General features: G+C 42.5%; 1 protein-coding gene across 2 annotated transcripts in view; it reads right to left on the minus strand.

Annotated features, from left to right (window-relative positions):
* The window catches only part of LOC146986047 (leucine-rich repeat-containing protein 4C-like), a 169,959-nt gene that overhangs the window by 29,889 nt on the left and 118,518 nt on the right, over nucleotides 1–21,552 (minus strand). The window contains exon 1 of one of the 2 annotated variants that reach the window (XM_085779616.1): nucleotides 15,654–17,419. The exons of the other annotated variant lie outside the window; for it this stretch is intronic. The gene's annotated coding sequence lies outside the window, so the exon portion shown is untranslated. Of the gene's footprint in view, nucleotides 1–15,653; nucleotides 17,420–21,552 lie in introns of those variants that run through there. 2 annotated transcript variants of the gene reach the window in all.

The following is a 21,552-nucleotide window of genomic DNA, read 5'->3' on the forward strand; positions in this document are numbered from 1 at the left end:
CAAAGGAACTATTTCAATGAACAGGAAATGAATCAGCCAACGCAGTCTTCCTCTGTACATTGTCACGCTCACGCACCACCACCGCTTTCCCCGTCAAAATGGGCCTGTTATACAATTGAAATATGTTGAATCATCATTCATCAGTGTCATCTCATGGTGGTGGTGGTGGTTTACATAACTAGGATTTAATAATAGAACAGGTGCAGGAATGCTCTCCTACAATACTACTGGTGCTCCCTGTCCAAGAAAGGGTACTCAGGTTTGCTTTCTATTTTCAGACTGAGTCAGGCTGAGAGCCATGGAGAGACAAAGAGAGAGAGGGAGATGGAATGGAGAAACGAAATGAACCAAAGAAGTACATCTCCCTTGCCACATGTCTGCCGTTCACCCTGCAGTGTTACAGATTTAAAAAAAAAAAAAAAGGAAATGTCCCGAGTGCTTGTGAATTTAATTTGGCATCAGGAAGCATGGATCAAAACAGCAGAGTACACAGCTTTGTTTCAGATTTGCTCACGAGACACGGCACTGTTTCAGCTTGAACTTGAACACATATCCCATTACACATGATGCCGGAGCATTCAGTGCTACAAGCTGTACGCCGCACTTGAAGCTATGTCTGCACCAAAGCAGCATCACAGAGTCTGACTTCAGCTGGTTATGAATTTTTACACACAGTTACATGTGAAAGGACACAGCCTCCCAACACACACACACACACTTGTAACTCTGTGGCTGGTTTAGACACAGAGCCAGCGGTGAGGTATCAGATCTCTGCACAGATATGTCATCGTGTCTACTTCACTAAAACACACACAATTATTTGCCAGAGAATGTAACCTAATGAAGAATTAAAGAGTGTGTGTTTTTTATACAGAAATTGTGACAAATTTGGAAACCCTAAACCCTCCTTTGCTGACAAATTACTGGCGGACAAATTACAGAGCTTCAGCTGGAGACGAACAAAAGCCTGACTGAGGGACACGCTCAGCTGGCAGACATTTAACTTTAGCTGGAGACCTCGGTGAGCGCATGTGTGTGTGTGTGTGTGTGTGTGTGTGTGTGTGTGTGTGCGTGTGTGTGCATGCCTGTGTGCGAAAGAGAGGGAGAGAGACTGAGAGCGACTCTGTGTTAGCAGTCACATCACATCACAGTTTGCAACCACATTGATTAAGAGAGTCACCATGCAGACTAATTCGGACATGGAGCAGACTAAACGATTACTGGCAACCACTGATTCATCAGAAGACATAAATGGCATCAACATAACTCATTTTTTGTATGTAGCTTTCACTTATTTTATTCATGTTCTGCTGCATGTGTAGGCACTGGTGAATAATGCATAAACTATATGCACTGTGTGATTATTTCTATGTAGACATATGTTATCAGTCCTGTGCATGTATGCATACTGTCTCTGTGTGATAGTAAAGGGAACTGTATGTGAGTACGTCATATGTACTGTGTGAGTGTGGGGGCGTTTTATTTATCTCTCTCTATTTGAGGATGCAGCCCTTTGAGAGACTCAAAACAAATTCTATTGTAAACCCACAGCTACTGAGGGACTGCGAGAGCCAAAGCCATCCATCAGAGCTGGACATATCCCCCATATGCAAACAAATGAATTAGAGCACTCGCCTCCCACCGGGCCCACGACACAGCGGAGCAAAATAGGGTGCAAGGATGTTAGGAGAGATGAAGGAATGCAATATAATAAGATGAAGATTAGAAAACCCTCTTGTGGCGCCAAAGTGAAAGGACAGGCAAATATAAGGATAGATGAAGAATAAGGTCAAGTGAATTGGTTCTGTGAAAATAAGACAGGGCCAAGAACACAACGTTAAAACTCTCCACCTCTTTTGAAGTGCTCGGTTCTGAAGACAGTACGACTGTAAGATCTGTGCTTATCCTTTAAAGGGTCTGTAATCACTGGAAGTGGGCGCACAAGAACCCGACTGCACACAGCTGTGTGTCACTTTTCCGTGGCACTGTGGTAGCTGTCGTCCTCTAGGAATGATTAACCCAGAAGAGCTTAATATAGGAAGAGAGGAAGAAATAGATGGGAGAGAAGGATGAAGAGCAGAAAGAGAGAGATGGAATGAGAGGGGGGAGATAGAGAGGAGGGCATAGAGGACATTACTGTATTCCATAGAGAGTCTACTCTTTACCTCTGCACATCAAACCATGTTCACCACCGTTTAGCAATTGGTCTGCTAATTAATCATGCACTGTAATCAGTCAGAAGCACTGAAAACTGTGTGTGTGTGTGTGGCTGTGGGAACATTGTGTGTGCTATTTGCTGCTGCTCATTGGCTACAATGTTCATGCAATGAGGCAACGACATTTAGGGTAAGCAGCTCAGTTTAAGTTTCTGTATCGTTTCCCCCCTACCATGCTCCAATGTTCTTTTCTATTTTGGCACCTATGAACTATCTTGTGCTGATGATTCACTCCTGGATAACTGTGTCTATTGTAAGCTTGTTAGCCTCCGAAATCAGAGCGATGAACAATGGATAATGTATCTGCCAATTCTGGAGAAGTATATGTTCAGGTAGGTGAAAACCAGGGCAGTGTTCATTATTCTGATAATGATCTCCAGAATGGCGATATCACAGTATTTGGAGATGGACTGACTGCATTGCCACCAGCATGAGCAATCATGTCTGTAGCTATTCTGGCTAATTGTGACATGTCGGCAGTGGCAGCAGGGGTGGGCTGGGTTAGCATCCGACACAGAACACCAGCCAAGCCTGCTAGCTCGCATACAGCCATCAGCGCTAATCTCCTGCTATGTGCTAACAATAGTGCTGATGTGCTCGCTTTCTGTAGGAGCTTTGCTCCCCCTCCAAGCCTGTCTTGTTTATGCGATGCCCCAGCAGCCAGCCGTCTTTAGCTTTCCCATTACCGAGGGAACAGTAGAGCTGAAATCAGCCGGGGTATTGTCGGTCCCCTGGAACGGCAGTGTGATTGAAGGCACACAGGTTACCGGATTTAGCATCACATGAGCTGGGAAATGTGGAGGATGTGGATAAACAGTTCTCTAAACCAATTACTTCGTATAAAGCACATTGAGATTAGTGAAAGAGAAAAATGTGAAGCAGGATAGAGGAGATGGGAGAGGGAGATACAGTGCTTAGTGTTTAACAGAGTGGAGAGGATGAGGGAGAGTTTGGAGAGAGCGAAAGAGAGAGTGAGTGAAGAGCGACTAGACAAAGTAACAGGAGCACCTTTTAAGATAATGCGAGTCAGCAAAAAAAAAAGCAATACAAACTTGGATGTTTTGAATAGAATGATACAGACTTCAATTATTCAAGGCAAGAGCTGCAACTTCGTGTGTTAGTTGGTGCTGAGAGAAACATATTGATGGTTGCTGATACACGTGGACATTGGTTCTTTAAACATTTACTTCTGCTGAGAGACACTGAGCGTACACACCTCCGCCATCAATGCTCACCATACACAGTGCACTGGTACACTTAGTTCATGCATCATCCTCTGCTATTTACCGCTCAGCTGCTTCAATATACTGCCTGCTAAAGTGCACATGAACAGACAATAGCTGCTGAAGGATAGGTCAATTACTAATCAGCTTCTTTTGGGCTCTAAAAGAAGCCGATTGAGCTGAATTGACTGAATTAAGCTGAACTGATTTCCACCTCACTTTGCAGTACACACACACAATAAAATATTGTTGATTACTGACCAGTGACCACCACAGTTTACAATGGGCTACAGTCAGAAGGACCATGGTGTAATCTGTATTTGAAACAGACATAAGAATGCTGTTTGCACAGACTCTTATTATTCACATAGTTTAAATCATTTCATTACTGGTAAGTGTTGCTTGTTTCAGAGGTGTTTTTTCTTGTCCCCCTTGTTAATCTGCGGTTTAATGCATTTTCCGATGCACATCCTCATTTACATTCATTAACAGGATAATAAATATAAATGCATTAATGATGTTCTACTGTGCATTAGCCAGGATAGCCTCTTATTTCTCAGCCCTCCACTGTCACACCCTGTATTTTCTTACATATTTATAAGCATATGTGGTCTAGCACATTTTGTAAGGTCTTTAAATCCTGTAACAGCCCCTGGGCATTGAGCTTAAAACATGGCAAATTACATTGGACCTCAGCTGTACTGAAAAGGGGAGGGCTCCCCCCACGGTATGTCAAAGCGTAATCCTCTATTTTAACACACTCCCTCTAGCCTTCTTTATTTGTCCGTCTGTATTTTTCTCTTCTTCTCTCACACCTTGAGGTTATTCGGAAAGCTTTTGGTAAATTTCATCGAGCATTCCAGAAGTGGCGAACAAACTGTCATTCAAAATGCTAGTTTACGGCGAAGTCCAGTAACAGGAGCCTCGTTATTGCCAGGAGCTCCTTTGATTAGGTGGAGCAGGAGGGAGGGAGGGAGGGAGGGAGGGAGGGAGATTTCCCAGTCCTGCTAAGCTGAATGACAGCCAAAGACACAGTTAGAGAAAGTGGGACTGCAATGTCACATGTGACAGCAGGTTAGTAGGCATCTGGCAAGCAGACTTAACTTGCTGTCTGAGTTCACGAGCAGGTCTGACACACCACAAGCTACAGCGATCACGATAAGCACACTGGACGTTTGGAGCGCACAGCAGTCTTCTTGGCCTGTTACCCGTTTTCAAGGTGAGGGATGTATTGAACTAAATGAGGGATACATAACACAATCTCCTAACAGATAATAATGTACTGTACATGTAGGAAGTTCTATTCATGTGTCTACTCAGTGCCGAAATATAGGATGCTTACCAATTATCACCATAAAGGTGAATTAGAGTGCACTGCTTCTTCAGATCAAATAAAGACAGAGGTCCACAGACAGGGGGCACAGACCCACTGCAGGAAGGGGGGTTTATGTCAGGAAAACAACTGAGCAGGAGTTTGCTGACACTTACTGTAATTTCACTACAATCAACATAATTTCTTATTAGCTGCTTCCTCTAATGATTGATAACTGCTGAACTGAAGCCTTTGAAATTTGTTTTTCAAATTCAAATTCATCTTTGCTCACACTTGCCAGATTTAATTCTGCTTGATTAATTTTTATAGCCCTTTTTATTGGACTATAAAATGTTATTAACCGCTGAAATAACATTTAAAGCACACAATAGGCCTACACTTTCTTCATTTCAAAATAATCTGAATAAAGTTATACCCAAAGACTTGCTGTTAGAAGACTTTGTCCTACTGGTCAGACTGGGACATGTCTATACCTGTAGATGGATGTCTAAGCCACAATATTTTGAAGCAGGACTGTGCATCTTTTGAGAGAAGAAATAAAACATTACCTTCAAGTTAAAATACAATTAAGTTTCAACATAGCAATTAACTGATAAATAAAAGAGTTCAGCACTGTGATAGCTGTGATAGCTAATCTAACCTTCATGGTCTTGATCTTGCAATGACCCAACAGCTAAATTCACCGCCTGTAGCCTATGACTCTTTTCTACTCTTTCCTGTCATATTACTGTCTGACGATAGTGGCCTGATATCAACAAAGTGCTGCTAGTTAAAATCCACGAGTCCAATCCCGCCAACAGACAGATGAAACAACATCGGAAACCAATTGGTTCAAAATATCCGACTTCAAAAATTCATGCTGAACTTTCTCATTGATGCATACACAACAATACAGTTCTTGTTAGCATGTTCCAGCATTGCTCCATCAATTAATTTGGATTAGGGTCCACTTCACAGAGGCTGTAATCACAATGCAGCCGATCCTTTGATGTCAGAACAAATGAGTACAAAAATGGCAGAACAGTCTTATGAAGATTTGTCCTCTTATTCCACCACAGAGAACACTAGATCTCCCCTAAGTCAGTGAATCTCTTCTCCCTCACAATGATGAAACCGTCCATTGTCACGTTAAATGAGAGAAAGAGGAGGATCCCAGCTTTCTGGGGTATAAGAAAAAAAAAGAAAAAAAAAGAGAAGTCCCCCCTCCTCTACACGTTCCTGTTTTCCCAGCCATCTACTGAAGTCTATTTGCATTTTTGACATTTATGGGTGTGCTTCCTGCACTTGCGGTATAATTTATTTGACTTATACAGCTCATTTACAGATTGATAGCTGCCATTCTTAACTGGCTGTAATGAATGCCTCATCACTGCACAAAAGTTACTGTGCTGGATCTGACGTTATGCCAGAGACTCCACAGAGCCACTTTCATTCTTCATTAAAATCTAATTTGTCTTTGGAAGACAGAAGCCAGTGTAACACCCCCTGTTTTTGTATGCATCATTTTACTCTGTACAAGGAAACACAATTTGCCATTAAGGTTCATCTTTCAAAACTGAACACTGAAATGAAACTAAGAGAAGAATTCCAATTAGAGCCACATAGAAATTGCAGCGCAGAGTGAAGTTTGTGGTTGATGGCCCTCAATACCCACAGCGATAAGGAAATGGTGAGGCAGCGGTTCATGACTTATACATCCCACAGTGAGGATGTAACTCTCATTTGTCCTTCAAAAGACCTTATCCCGTCTTTATCAGTCAGCCAGGCATGTCCATTGTGGTCTTGTCTGGACTACAATAGGAAGAACTTGTTTCTCTTCTGTGCCCTCACCGGAGTGGTTTAGCCTTTTTAGCCGTAAGGGACACCTCACATTCATACGACCTCTTTTGACTACAAAACGCCACATTCCAATTCAAGCAAAGGGGGGGAAAATGGCACAGTAGAATTGTGCCTTAGAGCAGAGGAATATGCAATATGATGGCCCGGACACGATAGGGCCTTTACAGAATAAAGCAACACCTAGTGATGAAGCTAATGAATACAGAAAGAATCTGACTCTCTTTTATGCTCAGATTAGTGTTATGCAAATGCAGAGTGCACTGGTTGGGGGAGGGAGAGGAAGGATTGCATGCCAGTGACTATAGGGGTCCCACCTGTTTCATCAGGCACAGAGGACCCTTTTAACCTGTCCACACTGTGCAACAAAAACACACACCCACACAGACACAGACACTAACCAAACACGCACAACGTCTCCCAAAGGGCTTTGTCATCCCCTGCAAAAACAGCTCATTCTGGATTTGGTTTTGAAACGGCTGATTTAACAGCGACCACCTGGCTTCAAGTCTGTTTTCCCTTGTCTGTTTTTCAACTCAATGTGACACAAAGAGAGACGATTACCCTACAACGCTGCACGCACATCAGATGCAGATTTAAAACAACACACACCTTTTCATTTCAATGGCACTGGGATAGAGGTGTGTGTGTATGTGCATGTGTAAAGGGAGGTGGGGGGCTACATCACAAAAAGGAGGTCGCAAGCACCGTATCCGCTTTTCAGGAACACAAAAGGATTAATTGAGGAAGTGCTGTACACAGTGATGAACCTTTGTTCCCCACACCCACGTGTGAATCCACATCAACATACAAACTATATTGTTCTCACACACTCATAAACCTCTGCACCATGCAGTCCCAGAGAGAGAGAGAAAAAAGGCAATCCTCACATTTCATGAATATTACAATGAGCTGGATCTGGGTCATTAATATGACACAGTCGTTACACCGGAGCCCAATTAGCAGTCAACATAGAGCCTGGAATGTTCCCCAGTTACTGTACATAATCACTATATCACTACGACAGACTCCAGAGCAGGGAAGGATCAAACCACACAATCGCATACAAGAAATATCAAGGACTCCTCTTCAGACAGCTTAAATAGCTGAAGAGGTCGCGGCTCCTTGAGAATAATCATTCAACATTTTGAAATAGTGTACCTGAGAACCAGACCTCCTCACTGCATGAAAGCATCTACAATAAACAAGCTAAATACCTGGTAATGCTTTTGAGCCAAATCTCCACATTGGGTATTTATTAATAATGGGATTCCTGAAAAGTGCAAAGATGATTATGAAACATTTGAAATAAGACTCAAAATCCACCACTCTCTCACAAAGGTTTACACTGTCCTGCCTAGACTCAGCTCTCCTCTGTGCAGTCTCTCTAAATCAAAGAGTCACTACTGCGGTAACAACACAATCCTCTACCAGCTTCCTCCTGCAAACACTGGGGAAAACAAATCACAACCGATCTGAATGTGTCACTGCTTGTCAATGTCATGTGGATGAACATTTAACCCCTGTTCTGCTTGTATGTGCAACATGAATTCTGAAATCATTCCCTAGTGTACAATAATTTTGTTTTTGAGGCAATCAAACCCAGAGATTTCTGAAAAATGTTTGTTTTTTTTGGAAACAATTTGACCAGTCTTCCTTCACTGGCAGATTCTTAGAAAGCAGGTTTTTAGAACTGACTTTGGATCTTTATTCTGCCGGAGCCAATGCTTAAAATGGTTCAAACAATGATTCTAAATAAGACGTTGAAGAGGATTTTTTTTTTATAAGTCAGCCAGATTCTGCATTAGCTAATCATTTTATTCTCAATAAACAAGTACAACTGGATTTCTTGAAGTAATATTATCCTTCTTTTCGCTGTGAAAGAATATATCTATAAACATATAACTGTCAATTGTTTAATTTGATCAATTTATTCACAAATAGGAAATTAAATAAAACAGCAGTAATGGATATGCACTGCTACCCTTGTGGCATTGGCTTCCATTCAGCGTGGACAGTCAAATCCAAGCCTTGACCTTAACCATAATCAGCTAATGTCTAATCCAAACCAAACCTAACCAGTCATTCACACTTTACCCTTAAATGAACCATGATGATTAAGGCCAGTCTTTGGTCCCCATTGTCCTGATAAGGTTGATGTTAATACCAAGACAGGTCTCAAAGATGTACCAAGAATGCATTCATGTTATTTTTAGTACATTTTAGGAGCCACAAGTTTGTGATACAGTAAAATCCAACGCTCATCAATATGAGAACCGGGTTGTTTTTCCTGCCTGTTTGGAAGCAAGTGCAAGGGTTTCATCACACGAGGTAGCATCTGTTCAGGATTAATTCTAGTTGTTTATGTTGGAGATTACCCATTAACCAGGCATGCATGCGCTCTCCAGGCCTTTATGCAGCTTGAAGCAAAACGTTTCGATGCTCCGAGCGTTTCTTTCTCTCTCACACATGCAGGAGCGGACTGAAAACCCCTGTCACAAGGCCTTGACCTGAGCAGTGAAACAGACTGGTACCTCAGCAGACTCCATAGAGACAACTTGGATTAAATCAAGTGTAAGTCTATCCTTGTCAGATCAAAAACTATCATAGTAGGGCAGCCTTGCCTACATGCAGGTGCCAGAATGAGTGACACATTAAGGTCAGGGACTAACAGGCCGAGTGAGTGAGTAGGTAGCGAGAGAAATACACAAAGATACTGATACTCACACACTTACGCACGCACATAAACACATAAATCGTGAACACATGCATGCACATCCACTCATGGATGAAAAGGGATAAATGATTGTAAGCACTGAATACAGAGTATGAAGGTTGTCCTCAAATAGGTGCACTCTTTTGTATTTCTGTAAGGTTTTTATCTGTGTGTCAAACATTTAACAGTGCACGTGTTTCCTTGCAGTTTAGCGCACTGGTGTGTCTTTATAGGTGTGAGAATCTGTGGTCATGGACACAGGGGGCTTTTTTTCCCTCAGAATGATCAAAGATGCAATGTCTGTATAGCTCAACAGTCAGAGAATGTGTGACTGCTCGCTGGGGTGTGACCACGCTGTGCTGTATTGTGGAGCTTTGACTTATGGCCAGACTCCCACTGCGAAGCTGAGCTGAGCTACCATCTGATTGCCAGCCTGATTGGGTTTATGAGTAAAAAAAAAAAAAAAAAGAGAGAGAGAAGAAGGAAAAAAAGCAGATCTGGGAGACAGACGGCAATGCTCCACCCAGATGTCCACATCCCAGACCCAGACACTCATTCTGCACCCCTGGGTCTACAGAAGGCACTGGTTTAAGAGGGCACACGCACGCTCTTTCACATGTGCACACTCACACACTCTCTCTCTCACACACACACACATACACACACACTCTACTGTAGCAAACTGAGGAATTTTGGTTCATTTTGGGCTTTCTGTTATTGAAAAGGAACAGTCTTGTTTATCTCTCCAGGGTATAGTTTTTGATTACAGGACACCTCCCACACTCTTGGCTCTTCAAAATGTGCATATTGTGACAATCAAAGCAGAGTTCACACATATAATCACAGAGGCTAGACCTGCTATTTCAGTTTTGATGCTATGTGAACAATACACATGTAACTACCACGCTGAGGATTTTTGTGTGTTAACCCACGACTGAGCGGCTGCTTGTTCAGTAGTCACTGCATGATGAAACAAGACTGCTTTTGCTGCTCTTACTGGTGTTAGTGCAGTTTAGCTCAGGGCCAAACCTTGACAAAGGCTACTGAAATGCATTCCTTTTTAATATTACTTTTGTGATGTGCTTTCGAAGGGCAAAGCTTTTCATTTCTTTTCTTTTTTTGGATGCATGCACTTTGCAACAGCGGCAAGGTTGCGACTGATTTTTTTTTGCCCTTCGGTTCAACCTACTTCGAGGTTTCCTGTATTTTGATGATTCCACCTGAGGAAACTGTACTGAAAATTAAGGGGATCCTAGTGAAAATGTTATTTCTGCTTTGTTGTAGCGGAAAAGAAAGATATAATACTTTAGTAACTACCCCTGCAGATAAAGCTTACAAACTGTTATGGACAAAAACCTTGTATGAAAGATATCCTCTTTCTCCACAGGGAGAAGCCCATCATGTCTAACAGGTCAAGTATCCATTGCAGCTACAGGGCATTTTCTTTTCATCTAAAAAACAACACTTCAAGTTAAAATGTAAGCAGTGCATCTTCATGCATGCGCATGCACTTGCTTGTGTTTACTATAACAAAGATTTTCCTGAATACCTGCTCTCTGACAGAGAAAGTAGCTGACATGATACAGGCTGCACGGGAAGAAGATTCACATTAACTGAGCTCAGATCAGACTCTTGCTCTGTGTTCTTTAAAACTGGCTAGAGTATTAAATTCAGATTCTTGCTGCTTTTGTCACTGAAGGCTGGTGTCCATTGACAACCTATATTTTAGCTAGCAGCTCATAAGCTGCCAGGGGATACGCTAGTCATGGCTCTGTTGCTATGCGACCACTAAAAACCTATTTGAAGGGCATCTCTCCAGTTCAAATGATTTTAACTTTGAGTATTTAGAGCACAGTGCATTGAGCACGCTCAGCTCACTTTATATTCCGCTTTTTGGAACAAAAGATTGAGAAAACAGCACTTGAACAGGAAAGTCTTCTTTCCTACTATGTCTTCACTTTTTATTATCCTATGGTGGACTTAAAGATGTTACCTCCATGAGGCACAATCTGGAAAAATAAAAAGACTTAAGCGAGGCAGTAGGAGATAGCCTTCTACCCTTTCTCAGCCCATTTAACCTTTTAATTTAGCAGCAGGAATTAATGTGGTGGCCAGGGCCAGTATCGCTTTTAACAGACGTTACCCCAGTGCCCCGAAGACAGGAAGAACGAGTCCTCCGTGGAGCACATGTATAATTTCTCTTAATACGCGCATGTGTCTGTGCATATGAGAGAATGTTTGGGAGTATTTGCGCTGCACTCATGCGAGGCTGTTATTAGCGGAACCGTCACATCAATCCAACCGCGGGTGCCGTCAATGTCATTTCAGCAGGCGTGTGACATTCTGGTGAGGTCAAGGAAAGAGAAACTGACAGCAGAGAGGAAGGTGAGGATTACTAAACTGAAAAGACACCATCATCACGACCGGCAAAGGTGGGTGATGTAAGGTGGTGAGTAATGATGCATTTTGAATTCAGGTCAGCGCTCCTAGCTGAAATTCACGAAGGAAGCAAGGAAACAGGGAGATAGCGACAGAGTTGGAAAAATTCCTTTTTAGCTTAAAGTCATGGTGGCAAAAATATAGAGCTGTGTTGTTTCAGAGTACCAAAAAAATAAAATAAAAAATACTAGCAAACACCTCACAATGTTGCCACGCTGAAAACTCTTATCTATATTCCATTTAATCCACTCCTGTTCCCACGATAAGAGTGGCAGTAGAAACACAGAGACAGAGAGAGAGAGAGAGAGAGAAGAGAGAGAGAGATGGAAAAAGGAACAATGCTCTCTGGCCTCTAGAATGACAGAATGGCACTTTTATGATGTCTCCCAGATTATTCCCTGAGATGGATGGGCTGAGCTGGAACACCGATTGATTAATCCATCGACTGGTGGAATGTGCTGCGGCTGTCCCCCCTGCTCAGCTGTTCTTTCCCTGGACAGAACATTCAGACAGACACGTTGGAGAGGATGACTAATGAGTGGGGCTACTGCGGATACCGTCCACGTCTATCTGTGTATGTGTGCTGTGCCCAAAATGCTCGCTGGTGTCTGCCTGATAGAGTAGATTGTATTATACAAGCATGAGCAACACATGGAGCTCTGAGGTTCAGATCATCATCCACAGTGGTACAGATAATTGGAAACAACTCCCTTTTTCTCAATAAAGACTACATGGGCATGCTGCTGTGGCAGTGAGCTTCAGTGACAAATTGCCACATTCCTACAGCCAACCAATCTGAACTCAACACTCTCTTAAAGCATTACATACATCATCCAGCAGCAAGACACACAAGAAAGTGAGTTGACTTATACTGTGTATCACATTCACTATAGCTACCTGTGATGCACACTAGTAACACTCTGTCAGTGGCCATCACGTTAGAGCTTACTCACTCTTGGCTGATGAAAGCATCTTCCAAAGCTCAATTCCTTTAAGGTGACTCTCTTCTTGCCTACCTCTGCAAATATGCATGATTAATCACCACGTGACTCACCCCATGTGTAAAAGCGGCAATCACCAGCCTTGATGCACTTTGCAAAAGCCTCAGCTTAACATCAGTGCTGCTTCTGCATTGACCTCAGAAGCCAAATGCTTTTATATTCAAAGTATCCACTGACATAATTACATTGATTGTCACACGCACAAGGTGGGATATGGATTATATTTACATGTTGATTGTCTTTTCTCATTTCTTTGGCAAAACATCAATGAACTTTGTCATTTAAGCAGATGTGAAATAATTTGCGCAGAGCTTAAGACTTGTGTTACTGCAAATACTTATATATAGGGGGATAACTATCTCAGATATAAGGACAAGTTAATGTGCACATTAAACTCTGCTCATTCCAGAAAACATGTGCTCTATGGGCTACAGGAGTGAAATGCAACACACTTGATGTTTGGGGGTGGATTCGTGGACAAATTTGCAAAACTTCCTGTCATTTGTGTAAGGTTGATGATGGATCACAGACCCTGAATCCATTAAGCACTCATATTCATTTAAATGCATTTCTTTACGTCCAGTATTGAGGCTTCCAGCTCCTATCAGGCCTCCTGCCACTTCAGACCCCCTGCACTGCACTGCTGGCCTCCCATACAAAGGGCTAGGGAGTAGATAACGGATCACTGTAAGTCATTGAATGAAACCCCCTGAGAGATTTCATACCCAGAGAAGATGAAAAAAGGTAGGGGTAGCTCCATTATTGATACAAGTCCTCAGCAGTGAAAGAACTGAATGCTAATGGTGTCCTAAGCCGGGCTTTACAGAGATTAATCCGATTTGAGAAATGAACATTTTATTATATGGCAGAAAGTGCTGGCCCTGATCTGAACTGAGTCACAGGCTGAGGAGGGAAAAATGACAAAGGGAGTGTGGGAAGGGAACACGGGTATACAGTCTGTCGCTTTGCAAGACCCTGGCACCTCATTGCAGTATGCCCTTTTCCAGCTGACAAGTTCATTAATTTTCTGACACGGCTGCTTGGAATGATTTTCAATAGATAAGTCAGACAACAATGGCTGGAGAAATTGGACATAAAACAGATGTCTATGGTAGCAACATCATCAGCTGAAGACGGGCTTTGTGTGAGTAGCAGGAAGTCCCTCTTGGTCCCTCTGCTGCACCTGCTCTGGGGCTATTTCCCACTGCTTAGAAAGACTAATAGAGAAACACTGGCAATACAGCTGTTGTCACGCCAGCACAGTGAAATAAACAAACACGGATGCAGAGTTTCCGAGTGTCATTTGTGCCTTATGTTGGTTGCATCTTTATAGAGCCCATGACATACCAAACCTCCAGCCCACATCCATCCCCAAGAAAATCTCCACAGGGATGAGAGGGTTTGAGGAGTGTTAAATGGGGAGGAGGAATAGTCTTTCTACTTATTACTATGAATCATTCTGTGCCCGTTGCCAACAAACAACTGCAATCTTGGGAATATGTAGGGAGGATTTATCATGCTAAAGGCTGTGACAGGGCCAAAACATAAAATCGGCAGTCTAATTTGTCTCCCCAAGGTGATGTAACTCCATCATGTGGAGGGCTTTTCTTTCAGTGGGTGAATAATGCTCGCCATGCTTCTCACTTTCACAGGTGAGAGATGCAATTCATTCTTTTTTTTTTCTGAAAAGTGACAGCCACCTATATTTATGCTTATACCACCAACACTAGTTTATCACAAACGTGACAGACATCTATCTTTAAGCTCACCTGCTGAGCAGATAGATAGATAGATAGATAGATAGATAGATAGATAGATAGATAGATAGATAGATAGATAGATAGATAGATAGATAGATAGATAGATAGATAGATAGATAGAAAGACGCAGTACGATTTGCCTTGTAACTTCTTTTATAACCTATCATCTGTTGCTTCCTTGCATACAGGAAAGGGATTATATTCAGCACTTAAGTGGCTCAGATTTTTCAGCTATGAACTACAACATCCATGCCTTCTCCAGCTGAGCTGAGGCAGAGCGAAGACGACAGATTTTAATTTCAGCACCATGTAAGAAGGACAGCTCCCTCCCAGGCTGCCACAGAGGCAGCGAACAAGCGCCTTCTGTGTGAACCATGTGAAGAGGAAGGAGAAGAAAAAAGAAACACACCACTGTAGGAGACTTGGGCAAGAGTCAGAAACAGCAGAGATGTACTCCTTGAATTTTAGATTCTGGTACTTAATATTTCATTTATTCCATAAATTATTTCTGAAAGGTTACTACAGCATAGAGATCCACGTGCTGCTAAATATGGCAGATTTTCAGGTAGTGAATGTAGGTTGAGGGCATACAATCATAGACCGGATGGATGGATAGAAAGACAGATAGGTGGATGGATGGACTGCAGTTGCCTTGTCCGCATGAAGCATTTAACATGATGAAAAGCTCAGCCAGTCACATTTATGACACTTCCTTTCACACACATTTGCTTTGTTCTGTTTTGTAGGCGAGCTAAACTATTTCTTATTCACTGTTCATGACATTTTCTGCTCGGTGCCCGCGCACTCAACTCAAGGGCGCGCAGTGAAACGCAAGCAGACCCACGCGAGCGCGCATCCTTCTCCTTATCTCCCAAATCAGCGCATGATTAGAGCTCTTTTAGTTAGAGGCCGCAGTATCGGTGAGGGCAAAGCCTTGGGAATACTGTGTCCTGATTTAGTTCGCATCATCGCAGTCATCAAAAGAGAAGGGAGACGTTATAAACTGTAGCTCATTTGGACACCCTCCCCAACAGGAGAAACAGGATTGAAATGGGGGGGTAGTTGTGGTACAGAGACGCGTGAGGCAAACCAGACCGAGATTTTCCTCACGCCACAAACACTAACTTACTTGTTCACGGAGACGCCGAGGTCTGCAGAATTTCTGCTTTAGACGGGAGAACGGGTGCCTCTTCCGCTCCCTCCCCAAAAAACTGCATCGAAAAAACATCCGCAATTCTCAGGCGATTTTGCAGAATCCGTGCTGATACTTTCTTGCCAGACGCATTTTTTTCTGCCGTTCCCCCCACTCTCAAAACGACGTGGTGTTTAATCCACACATCAGTCTGGGTGACATGGCTATTAACTCTCACAGTGATGATAATGCATCCGATATTTCCTCCTCTCTGTTTTCTCCCTCTTCTTTCTTCAGGACGCACGGAGGCACCCACAAGTGCCAGTGTGGAAACTCTCCCCGATGCAAGAGCGATGCCCACTATGCTCCTGGGTTTTTTCTTCTTCTTATCTTTCTCTTCTTATTCCGCCCCTCCGCAAATGATGAGTAAGGTCAATGTAGAAGAAGCGCCATTTAATGTTGTTTAATGTTAAAAAAAAAAAAAAAGTAGCCTCTCCACACCAAGCAAGGGGAACGTCGTGTGGTCAATTTCCAGGTGCATACATCCTGAAAAGCCCGTCATTAGACTGTAGGCTATAGCAGAGGTGGGGTTATATCAACGTCTCGCTCGCTGTCGTTTTCAAATGGAACTTTTCTTAAAGTCCCCGATTACTTCTTAGTCATCAACCCCGCTGAATCTGATTAGGTTTCACCTCACAACCCAGTGCGGATTTCAAAATGCTTATTTCTATTTCCCCTCCTCCTTATGTTATCAATGAAAGAAGTCCCGCAGCTTTACTGACAGAGTAGGTATCCTATACATTGGAGGATTGATAAAAGTTGCCGAGATGAGGGATTATCCCTCTCTTCAGGTTGCTCCATTCTCCATTTTTGAGAGGGGAAAAAGAGACCCGTTTATCTGGGATGCAAGAGGTGAAAAAAGAAAAGAAAAAAGAAGATCCAGCAGGTATCCTCAAGAAGCCTTTAAAAAACCCAGTTGTAAGGAGCCTTCATCAAAAATAAAAATAAAAAAAGCTTAGTTCTTACATGTTTTCCGCGCCGAGCCTTGATCTCACCCTGTCTGGGTGTTATAGTTCACCAAAGGCAGTCATCACTTCTGCGCCCACGCTCCATCAATGTATGCGTTTCGGCAATTCAAGCCTCGCCTATCCATTAATGTGACACTCACAAACAGACACACACAGCGGGGGTAAGAAATTGCTAAAAGGGTTATTATCCACAAAGTGCTGGTTGTCCGTGCCCTTATCTTCTTCTTTTTCTTCTTTCTCGACCGCAGTGAGGTTTGAGCTTGCTTCAAAATTGGGATCACAAATTAGCCCGAGCTACTACGCGCACGCTGGCTGCATCCATCAGTGCGCTTTTTTTCTTTCGTCTTTCTTTTTTTTTTTTTTTTTTTTTACAGTATACCTCAGTTGCGCTCAGCGTTAACGTGCCCAGATAGAACGCGCGGCGCACAACCACGGACGGACACTGAATTGATAAGTGCAGGGAGGGGGTAGGAGGGAGAGAGGGGAGGAGAGAGGGGGGGCATCATGTAGGTTACCTCCCACTGACAAGCTGTGCCGCTCTCCAAGTGAGACTGTTCCGCCAGTCACTGCTGGTGGACTGGCGCTGCCGTCAGCCGCAAGACCGAAGCGGTGAGCGCAGGAAATATTGTTTCCCTTACCTCCTCAGCCGTCATATCGCTCTGTTTTGAACTTCTGGAGCTCCTAAAACAGAACATTTCGTCACCCCACTGCAGGGGAGGGGAGCCCATGGAATGAGTCTCAACCCACCCCCGAAGCCTGACATTTAATTAATTGATTCTTTACCTCCGTCCTTCTCATCCATTGGTCAGCTTTAAAAGGGGGGGAAAGCAAATGCTTAAGCGCGCACCCATTTCTGTGTGTGTTTGTGTGTGTGTGTGTGCGGGAGAGAAAGGTGTAAACGGACAGAGAGAGAGAGAGAGAGATTCTTCCTTCCCATGTGTCTCTTGCAAATGGGACACGAGTGCCACCTACCGACTCCCCGCGCCTGTTTTAGTTGTATGACAGTGTGATAGTGGCCTCAGGCTGGTTGTCGCATAGGATTGCTCTCCCATGACAGACTGCGTTTTGTTTACATAGGGAAATGTGCACTATATTTGTATTTTGAAAACGCTGTAGGGTGCAATATGAGACACTAGGCCTACAGAATTGTTTATGGTGAAAAGATCAGTAACCACACAGTCACCAAATGGAATAAATGTGGAGCATATGAGAGGAGTAGTCTACTGTGACAAGTTTGACATTCCAGAAATAGTTATGATATCTCTCAGGCTTCAGCACTTTAGACCCCATTTATGAAAGCTGGCTCTGTGTTATGAAATATGAAACACACATTGCAGATTTTCGAGCATGGAGGCTGACACAGGAGACTTCAGGTCTTCAGAAAGATTATTGCCTGTGAATAAGCAAGCGTTTATCTCAGGCAACCTGCTGTACCGCAAGTATAATGCTCAACTCAGTCATATTATACAGCATGTATAATGGAGTGAAAAAAAAGGAGGAATTTGCAGATAGTCAGGCGAGGGTGCGTCTCATCTGGGGTGAGGATGCGTTCACAGACCATGTGATAGTAGATGTGAGAAAACATTTGAATGCCAGACTGGGTATCTGTCCATCTAGCTGTCAACATCTGATCTCATTTCCCTCAGTGCTGATGGCGCTGCATCATTCATCTGTCTTCATGACTGTCGACCTGCCTGTCTGTTTGTCTGGCATATGGTAGTAAAGAGCACCGTCCTCTTGCTTTCCAGCCCAAGGAGACATCATTAAATTACTCCTTTTTTTTACTCACATTCTTCTCCTATAGACTCAGGCCAAGTCAGCAAATAAAACTTAATCATGTGCACCACAGCCTCCTTGCTCCTCAAGACCGTGCTATTGGTGTTTGTGTGTAAATCTCTTTGAATCTACAGCTTTTCCATGTCTTTTCCATGTGATTACCGGAGCTTTATCTGAGCGCTGTCCCCCATCATTTGTGTCACGTTGTGTCTATGACAACCTCGCTTAATGGCTTTGATTGAAAGCTTTTTCTTTCCTTCTCCATCAGCCGTGTGTCTGTAGATCTCTGGTGACCACTCCTTACTACTTATGTGCTGTGTGGGAACCATCCACTGGAGCCCACACCCTTTATCTTCATTCATGTCTCTACTGAGACCACAGAGTCTTGCCTGGTTGGAATCCTTACTTCTTTTAAGTGAAGCTTCGGCACAGTCAGACATGGCTGCCAGAATCCATTACCTTAAACACTCCATAGCGACATTAATGTGTTAATTGTAAAATGCATTATTCAACGTCATCTCAGCTAATGCGACACGTGAATGTATGTCTTGCTGATGTGAGCAGACGTTTCTGGACGTTATTGAAACATCATGGTATAGATCGCTCTCGTCCTTGGAGGATGTTCAAGAGGTGCTGCGTTGCCATTGTAAACAATGTGACCTTGTTGCCTGAAAGGGCAAGACACATACAAGACTCAAAGGGCCTGTTACTGTAGCGGTAGCAAGGTTGAGTAAAAAAAAAAAAAAAACCCTTACTAGAGGGAATTCTCCAGTATAGTTTATTGGTTATGCTTTCAGCATCCTTGTAAAGATAAAGATTCATCAACGTTAACTGAGTGTATTACAAACACAAGGGTGTAGGATTTAAAATCATCTTCTTTTTTTCAAAATCCCACTATGTTCTTTATAGTCACTTTATGAAGATCCCCCCCCCCCCAAAAAAAAAAGAAAAAAAGAAAAAGCTGATGTTTTGACAGAAGAGCAGAAAATGCAGTGAAGTGCCATTCAGAGACGGCTCAAGGCACACAGATCTCTTCCTTTCCCTGAGAGTATTATCTTGTCAGGGCTTGAATAATACATGTGTTGGGATGCAATTAGATAATGTAATAATCATGTTGGGTATGCCATGTAGGTCTCATCCAGTCATCAAAAGGAATATACAGTAGGCTACGTACCACACTCAACTGGAGGCTCCTCTGCATTGATTTGCTCTGCCAAGACTCAGTTTTAGCTGAGAGATAAAAAAAAAAAAAAGAGGAGATAGACAGCGCAAATAGCAAAGCTTTGCCTAATATAGGAAGCTGGGACCATAAGCCCAAAGCAGCATGCAATGCAGCTTTCATTATAGTGATGACAATGGTGCCATGTTATGTGAAAAATACATAGGTACCTAATCTATACATGCCAAATTCAACTACAAAGAAATTCTCCTCACAAATTGAATTTGTATTTCAAAAGATCAGGGTTGTTATTTTTAGAATTGTATTGTAATTTTGATTTTAAAAAAGAGGAGAAAAAAAGAAGATATTATTCTCCCGATGTAGGATGTACTTGACAGATATACTGTACCTGTTCAGAGGCAGATTGAGAAGAAGTAGTGTGGCACCTACTGTACGCAGGCCCCCTTTTAAAGGAGGCTCTGAATACATTAATAATGTGTGTTATTTATTTTGAGATCTGGCATTCATTATTCATGACGTTGTTTTGAAGGGCATGAGACATCACTACTGATATGCTGCCGGGCTCAGAGGCAATGAAATAACGTAGTTACGGTGCGAGAGCGGTAAGACACAGGAGCAGGTCCGTGGGCCTGCGAATGTGTCGCTCAGCGCTCGTTTCCATTCTGCCCCATCAGTCTTAGTGCCACCTCAGGTTGCATAGCGTAGGAAGCTCGCCTCCCTCTGTCTAATATTGGATATCCCTTTTCCCCCCTCTTTCCAATGTTACTCTCTCTGCAGTCACATTTTTCAACCACAGAATTAGTTTGACTCGCAGAGTAAATGAGACAAATTCCACAAACACCTCAGTGACGATGTCTCAGAGATTCAAAGCAATTCATCAAATTTCACAGGCTTGATAATTAGGTGCATCAATGTGTTTGCCATCCTATTTAATCTCCACTTTGATCCACACTAATCTCTAACTGTACTTCTCATCCAAGGCTTTCTTTGGCCCATAGGGCTCATGATTGAAGAATGAATTTGTAGTTTCCATTCTAGGCCACTTTTGGCTTGGGTTCTCAATTCACCCCCCGTATCTGGGCTAAATTAAAATAATTCAAAGTATGCCTCACCCTAATAACACTCTGTAAGCTGCTTCAATTTCATAAGGAATCTGGATGACTGGCTTAGTTATTGGATATTGGCTGCAGCTCCAAACTATATCTGAGTATGAGAAGTCCCTTATTCACTGAGGGATGAATCAATTGACAATCATTATATAATCAGCAAATTACTTATCATATCATGGATCATCATCATCTGTCAGTGATGTCCTTTAACATGTAAACTAAAATGAGCATTACAAATGCATGAACACTCAAAATCTGAGGCACAGAAATGAGATGGGTATTCCAACTGGATGCCTCATTTCTTCTGTATTGTTTAGTTTGTTTCATTTTTTTCTTCTGTTTTAATCTTACAGCCTGTTTTATTTTACATTTTCCTGTTTCAACCTCCACCTTTCATTCATTTTTTCAGTTTCAGTAAAACTGACGTTGTAAACTTATGTGCTGGTATGGTGGATTTATCTCAGCCAGATGATACAACAGTATTTTGAAATATGTGATCAATATTTCAAATGGCCATTGAAGGATACTTCCAATGAGCAAGGCAGACATTTCTCTCCCACCGCGCCTGCTGTGTATTTACAATTGCAGCAAAGCTTGGTTCGATATAACAAAAATGAAAGCAATTTCACTAAACGAATAAGTTAACCTGTATCATATCTAAAATAAAACGCACATAAAGCAGCGAAAGCTTGGAAAAATAAAAATAAACATTATTTGAAATACCACCTAAAAAGTAAATTTAAAAACACATCTCTCAAATCCAGGTTATAAAAAAAGAAACTCCTGAAGTGGAATTTGTCAGT

The sequence above is a fragment of the Trachurus japonicus genome, chromosome 6, assembly GCF_045865225.1.
Source record: "Trachurus japonicus isolate A0001 chromosome 6, Traja_1.0".
In the NCBI taxonomy this organism is placed as follows: Eukaryota; Metazoa; Chordata; class Actinopteri; order Carangiformes; family Carangidae; genus Trachurus; species Trachurus japonicus.